The sequence below is a fragment of the Elephantulus edwardii genome, unplaced genomic scaffold, assembly GCF_000299155.1.
Source record: "Elephantulus edwardii isolate Elephantulus edwardi_28Jun2011 unplaced genomic scaffold, EleEdw1.0 scaffold00044, whole genome shotgun sequence".
Lineage (NCBI taxonomy): Eukaryota > Metazoa > Chordata > Mammalia > Macroscelidea > Macroscelididae > Elephantulus > Elephantulus edwardii.
The window spans coordinates 15,831,441-15,838,409 of record NW_006399794.1 but is presented as its reverse complement, the minus strand read 5'-3'; the positions used below and the strand labels follow the sequence as shown (position 1 = coordinate 15,838,409).

The 6,969-nt window shown below is 41.7% G+C and overlaps 1 protein-coding gene and 1 pseudogene across 1 annotated transcript in view; both read left to right on the top strand.

Annotated features, from left to right (window-relative positions):
- FAM168A (family with sequence similarity 168, member A) overlaps positions 1–6,969 on the top strand; it is a 230,677-nt gene that overhangs the window by 97,323 nt on the left and 126,385 nt on the right. The window lies entirely within an intron of this gene.
- On the top strand, positions 3,774–5,227 carry LOC102846623 (annotated as a pseudogene).

The window sequence follows — 6,969 nt, the reverse complement described above, 5'->3', positions numbered from 1 at the left end:
TTAGGGCTGTTGTACATAGGGTCGCTATGAGTCGCAGGCGACTCCACGGCACATAACAACAAAGAACAACAAAATATGAGTTGTCCATAAGTGGGCTTCTCTTAACTTGGGCTTTTGTTATGGGTAACTGCCTTTATACCCTTTATTCAGTTTTCTCAATGATTGTATCTTGCAACTACAATACAGTATCAAACCCCAGAAAATTACAATACACTGTTTGTTTTAATAACTACTGTCACAATCAAGGTCAGAATTTTTATCACTATGAAAATTGACAAGGTGACTGCTGCAGTGGACTCGTGTGTGTCAGGAAGTGTGAGGATGATGCAGGACAGGACTTGTTTCAGATCTTTTGTTCATAGGGTCACTGTGACTCATACTTAACTCAGTGGAACCTAACAACAACAAAGATATTTAAGTATATGCACTAGAACTAAAGCTAAAAAGGAAGAAATTGAGTATTTCTACCAACTTTTTTTAAAAAAATTTTATTGGTTTGATCTACCAACTTTTGTAGTCTGAAGTTGAAAGAACATGCAATCAGAATGCAGTTATAATAATTGGTTACTAGAGGAAAAAATGGGAAGCAAAGAAAAAAGACTGATATTCAGAAATAATGGACTCAGTGACAGAAATGAGGCTGCAGAGTGAATTTTGAACTATCAACGGCTTTTTCATTTCAGATACATCTTTTTTTCTTTTTAAAAAAATAATCTCAGGTGATGACTATATATATAGATCTCACCTAACAAACTACATAGGAATCAGATTGACTATATCTGTGGGGAAAAGAAATTATTGGAGAAACTCAATGTCAGCAGTAAAAACCAGGCCAAGGGCTGATTGTGGCAGACCATCAATTCTTATGTGCAAGTTTAAATTCAAGCTGAAGAAAATCAAAACAAATCTACAAGAACCAAAGTAGGACTTTGAGTCTGTCTCTCTAAAAACGACTGGAACAGTACATCAGCAGAGAACTGCTAGAAGTCCCGGCTGGGTTTAGAAGGGGTCGTGGTACTAGGGATAATGTAGCTGATGTTAGATGGATCTTAGCTGAAAGCAGAGAATACCAGAAGAATGTCTATCTGTGTTTCATTGATTATGCAAAGGCATTTGACTGCGTGGATCATAACAAACTGTGGCTGACTCTGAGAAGAATGGGAATCCCAGAACATTTAATCGTGCTAATGCGAAACCTATACTTGGACCAAGAGGCAGTCGTCAGAACAGAGCAGGGCAACACTGCATGGTTCAAAATTGGGAATGGTGTACGCCAGGGATGTGTCCTATCTCCATACCTTTTCAACCTGTATGCAGAGCAGATTATCCGAGAGGCTGGGCTCTATGAGGAGAAGCGTGGCGCTAGGATTGGTGGATGATCTATCAACAATCTGCGTTATGCAGATGACACAACCCTGCTTGCTGAAACCCTCATGCACTTACTGCAGAGGGTCAAGAACTTCAGCCTTCAGTATGGACTGAGGCTCTATGTCAAGAAGACAAAAATTCTCACCACCAGACCAATCGGTAGCATCAGGATGGATGGCGAAGAGATTGAGATTGTTCACAGCTTCAGTTTGCTCGGCTCCACGGTCAACACTCTTGGCACCAGTAGCTAGGAAATCAAAAAACGTATTTCGATGGGAAAGTCTGCTGTTAGGGACCTCTCTAAAGTACTCAAGAGCAGTGGTGTCTCTCTGGAGACTAAGGTGTGCCCGATACAGGCCATAGTTTTTGCATTCACTTGTTATGCATCAGAGAGTTGGACAATGACTAGGGAGGACAGAAGGAGAATTGACGCCTTTGAGCTGTGGTGCTGGAGAAGAGTATTGAATTGTACCATAGACTGCCAAGAAAACAAACAGATTCATCCTAGAGAGGGTTAAACCAGGCTACTCCTTGCAGACAAAGATTCTGGGGCTTTGTCTGACATACTTTCGACATGTTGCAAGGAGAGACAGTTCTTTGGAGAGGGACATCATGCTGGGTCAGTGCAGGAGGGGAAGACCCTCTATGAGGTGGACTGATTCAGTGACTGGGGTAATCGGGATGGGTGTGTCAGAGGCAATGAGATTGGCGCAGGACAGAGCAGAGTTTAGGGCTGTTGTGCATAGGGTCGCTATGAGTCGCAAACGACTCGACGCCACATAACAACAACAATAACAACAATCTCAAAAGTTTGTTTGAAGTACTGAATAATAATGATTGAAGACCAGCTGAGCAGTGAGATGACATGGAAGATATCATCCAGGAAGAAAACAAAATCATTACAAAGACAGGGGAGAATGAAAAGACTAAAATGAATGTCAGAAGAGATCTTGAAAGTTGCAAAATAATGTTGAGAGACCAAAACAAAGGGTGGGAAATGGCAAAGTAAAAGGATTGAACAGATTTCATAGGACAGTGTAATAAAGCAAAACAAATGTGCAAAAAGATTGACTTAGCAAATCAAAAGATGCACTGCAATCTCGAAGGTGCATGATTTGAATCCACCAGGTGCTCTGCTGGAGAAGGAGAGACAATCTTTTCCTATCCACTTGGATCTGACTCAGTGGTACACAACAAGAAAAAGAGGGGGAGGGGAAGAAAGCCAAAAGAGAAGATTTCACTTGGCATTTCTTGGTCTGAAAGAATTGCAATTCTGAAGGATGCTATGGGCAAAATCTTAAGTAATCGACGAAGCATCAGATGAAGTTGGAGAGAATATGCAGTCACTGTATGTGGAAGAATTGACTGACACAGAAGAGGTAGTATATGATCACAAGCCAATGAAAGAAACTCAAGGGAATACGCTGTCCCCTTTTCCTTATGAATCAGGGTGAAGTCTCTCTCAGGGAGCAGTGATAGGGAATGGCAAAGGACACACTGACAAAGGAGATTAATCAAAACTGATTCTGACAAGCACTGTGGCAATGGGACAATTAAAACAAACTTTCAAGGAATATTCAACCTGAATCCTTCTGATCATATGGAGATTTTTGAAAGTATTTCTTTGAGTTTATTATGTTTAATTTGTTTGTGTATAAAAGATGCTCATCTAGATGATAACATAATTATGATAAAAACAAAAGGGAGTAATATGGGAAGCCAATACTGAATGCTATTTAAATAAAAACAAAAGGGGGGGGAAGAAACTCAAGGAACATTGAAGACATTGGGGGAAAAAAAACTAGTGAGGTTCCAAAGCTTGATGGGATACCAGTTAAAGTGTTTCAACAGATGCAGCCCTAGATGTGCTCATCAGTCCCTGCCAAAAAATTTGGAAGACAACTTAGCTGGACAACTGATAGGAGGAGATCCATATTTGTTCGCATTCCCAAAAAAGGTGGTCCAACAAAGTGTGCAAATTATTGAACAATATCAGTAATATAACATGCAAGTAAAATCTTGCTGAAGATCATACAAAAACAGCTTGAACAATATGTAGAAAGAGAACTTGCCTGAAATTCTGGCTGGATTTAGAAAAGGCCCTGACATCAGAGATACCATTGCTGAAGTCAGATGTATCTTGGCTAAAAGCAGAGAATAACAGTGGGGTGTTTATTTCTGTTTTAATAACTGTGCAAAGGCATTTAATGGTGTGGATCATAACAAATTATGGCTACCATTGAGATGAAAGGGAATCCCAGAACATATAAATGTACTCAAGAAGATCCTGTACTTAGGATGCAAACAGAGCAAGGGAACACTACATGGTTTAAAATCAAGAAAGGGATCCAGAAGGAGCTTCTTGAGCCTTTCTTGATCCTCTGTCTGGTTCTGTAGCTGCCTCACCTCCAGCCTTCACCATGTCTGTCAGGGTAACCCAGAAGTCCCACAAGAGGTCTTCAGCAGCCCCTCTTACACAAGCAGACCTGGCACCTGCATCAGCTCCTCAGCTTTCTCCTGGGTGGGCAGCAGTGGCAGCTTCCAGGGAGACCTGGGCGCCACTATTGGTCTGGCTGGGGGCTACAATGGGGCAGGTGGTGTGGGAGGCATCATGGCCGTCATGATGAGCCAGAGTCTGCTGAACCCCGTCAAGTTGGACCCCAACATCCTGACTGTGCATACACAGGAGAAGGAGCAGATTAAGAGCCTCAACAAGTTTACCTCTTTCATAAGTAAGGTACGATTCCTGGAACAGCAGAACAAGATGCAGGAGACAAAGTGGAACCTCCTGCAGCAGCAGAAGACATCTCATAGCAACATGGATTCCATGTTTGTGAGCTACATCAAAAACCCTAGGTGGCAGCTGGACACCCTTGGCCAGGAGAAGCTAAAGCTGGAAGCAGAGCTGGGCAACATGCAAGGGCTGGTGGAAGACTTCAAGAATAAGTACAAAGATGAGATCAACAAGAGAACAGAGATGGAGAGTGAATTTGTCTTCATCAAGAAGGATGTGGAAGAAGCTTATATGAACAAGGTAGAGCTGGAGACTCGCCTGGAAAGACTGGTAATGATGTGAACTTCCTCAGGCACATGTATGGAGAGGAGCTCTGTGATCTGCAGTCTCAGATCTTAGACACGTCCGTGGTGCTGTCCATGGGGGGGAAAAATAGCCACGCCCTGGACATGGACATCATCATTGCTGATGTCAAGACCCAGTACAAGGAGATTGCCAACCACAGCCGGGTGGAGGCTGAGACCATGCACCAGATCAAGTATGTAGAGCTTCAAACAGTGGCTGGAAAGCATGGAGATTACCTTCATCCTACAAAGACTGAAATCTCTGAGATGAATTAGAGTATCAGCCAGCTCCAGGCCGAGATCGAGGGACTCAAAGATCAGAGACCATCCCTGGAGGCTGCCAATCCTGATGCAGAGCAGCGTGGGGAACTGATCATTAAGGATGTCAACAACAAGCAGGCCAAGCTGGAAGCTGCCCTACAGATGCGCATACATGGCCTGGCAGATTCGTGAGTACCAGGAGTTGATGAACGTCAAGCTGCCCCTAGACATCGAGATTGCCACCTACCTTAAGCTGCTGGAGGGGAGGAGAGCTGGCTAGAGTCTGGAATGCAGAAAATGAACATCCACATGAAGACCACCAGTGACTTTGCTGGTGGGCTGAGCTCAGCCTGCGGGGGTCTCACAAGCCCTGGTATCAACTACGGCCTGAACTTGGGTTCTGGTGGAGGTTCCAGCACCTTCAACCGTACCAGCTCCAAGGCAGATGTTGTGAAGAAGATTGAGACCTGTAATGGGAAGGAAGCTGGTGTCTGAGTCTTTTGATGTGTTGTCCGAGTAAATGACCACAGCAGCCCCTCCAACCTGCGATCTTTTGTGGAAGGAAGGTGTATAGGGCCTACGAGATCAGAAGACCTGAGGCTTAGTGTCAAGTCCTCAGCCCACCCTGAGGGAATCCACTGTCTTTTAAAAGCCTATGATCCAATTAAGTCAGTTGGTTGTATTATTCCCCCCTTCAAAATAAAGTCCACACCAATTCACTTAAAAAAAAAAAACTCAATAAAGGTATATGTTGGTTGTATCCTTTCTCCAAAGCTATTCAGTCTTTATGCTTAGCAAAACATTCAAGAGACTGGACTGTATAAAAGAATACTATGGCATTGTGATCAAAGGAAAACTCATTAACAACCTGCATTACACAGATACCACAACCTTTCTTGCTGAAAGTGAAGCGATTATTGCATAAGATCAAAGACTACATACAGCCTTCAATATGGATTACATCTCAGTATAAAGACAGTAATCCTCACTACTGGGCCACTAGGAAACAGATGAAGAGATTGAAGTTGTCAATGATTTCATCTTGCTTGGATCCACAATGAGCACCCTTTATACCAGCTTTCAAGAAATTGAAAGATATATTGCATTGGGTAATCTGCTGTCAAGGACCTTTCTAAAGCGGTTAGGAGTAATGATTTCAGTTTAGAGACTTAAGGTATCTGATTAAACCATGGCCTTTTCAATTATTTTTTATACATCTGAAAGTTGACCATTGATTGACTAAGGGTGACAGAAGAGTTGATGCTTTTGAGTTGCAGGGTGGGAGAAGAGGACCAGAAGCTTTATCTCATATTTGTATATATTATTAGGAGGGCCTGGTCCTTGGAAAAGGACATAAAAAAGTGGAGCATCAGTGAATGAGAGGAAGACCCTCAGTGAGATGGTGTGACACAGTGACTGTAATAAAGAGCCCAAGTAAATCAGAGAGTCTGAGGATGGCAGAGGGTAGGGCAAGGTTCAGATCCATTATTGATGGGGCCTTTGTAAGTTATAGTTGACGCGAGAACATCTAAGGACAACAGAAGCAACCCTTTTACAGTCAGTCATATGTATCCTTTCCCCACAACTATTACAGCTTCCTGACAACTCCCAAGTTCCCCCATCTATATAAATTTTTTTTTAAAAATTCCCCATCTGTATAATTTAGCCATTTTAAGGATATTATATAGATAGAATAATACAGGATTGCTATTTTTTTTATTAACCATAATGCCTTTGAGATCCGTCTAAGTAGTTTTGTATCAGTAATTTTTTCTTTGCTGAGTAGTGTTTCATGAAATGGTCGTACCCTAAATATGAAATTTTAACTAAAATTTAAAAAGTTTAAACTAAAAGTCATTATATCACTTTGGAAATAAAGACATAAATACTAGAAAAAAGAGTTGAGTGTTGAAACTGCATTTGGGAAGCAGAAAAATCAGGATAGATTAGGAGGTTTTTTTTGAGTTTGAGTTTTGTTATGGAATTTAACTTGTAAAACTATATACATATTACCTTAAATGAAAATAGGTGAAATAAAATAATCATTAAAATCTCTTTCCCCAGAAAGCAAATGAAATAAAAGGTTTACTACCAAAAATGGAAATAAGGCCTAGAGAGGCAGGGGCCCAAAGTTTTTAAATAAGTCTACAGAGAAGCTGCTCAATGTCAAGAAGACAAAGATTCTCACCACTGGACCAATCAGTAGCTAGCATCAGGATGGACGGCAAAGAGATTGAGATTGTTCACAGCTTCAGTTTGCTC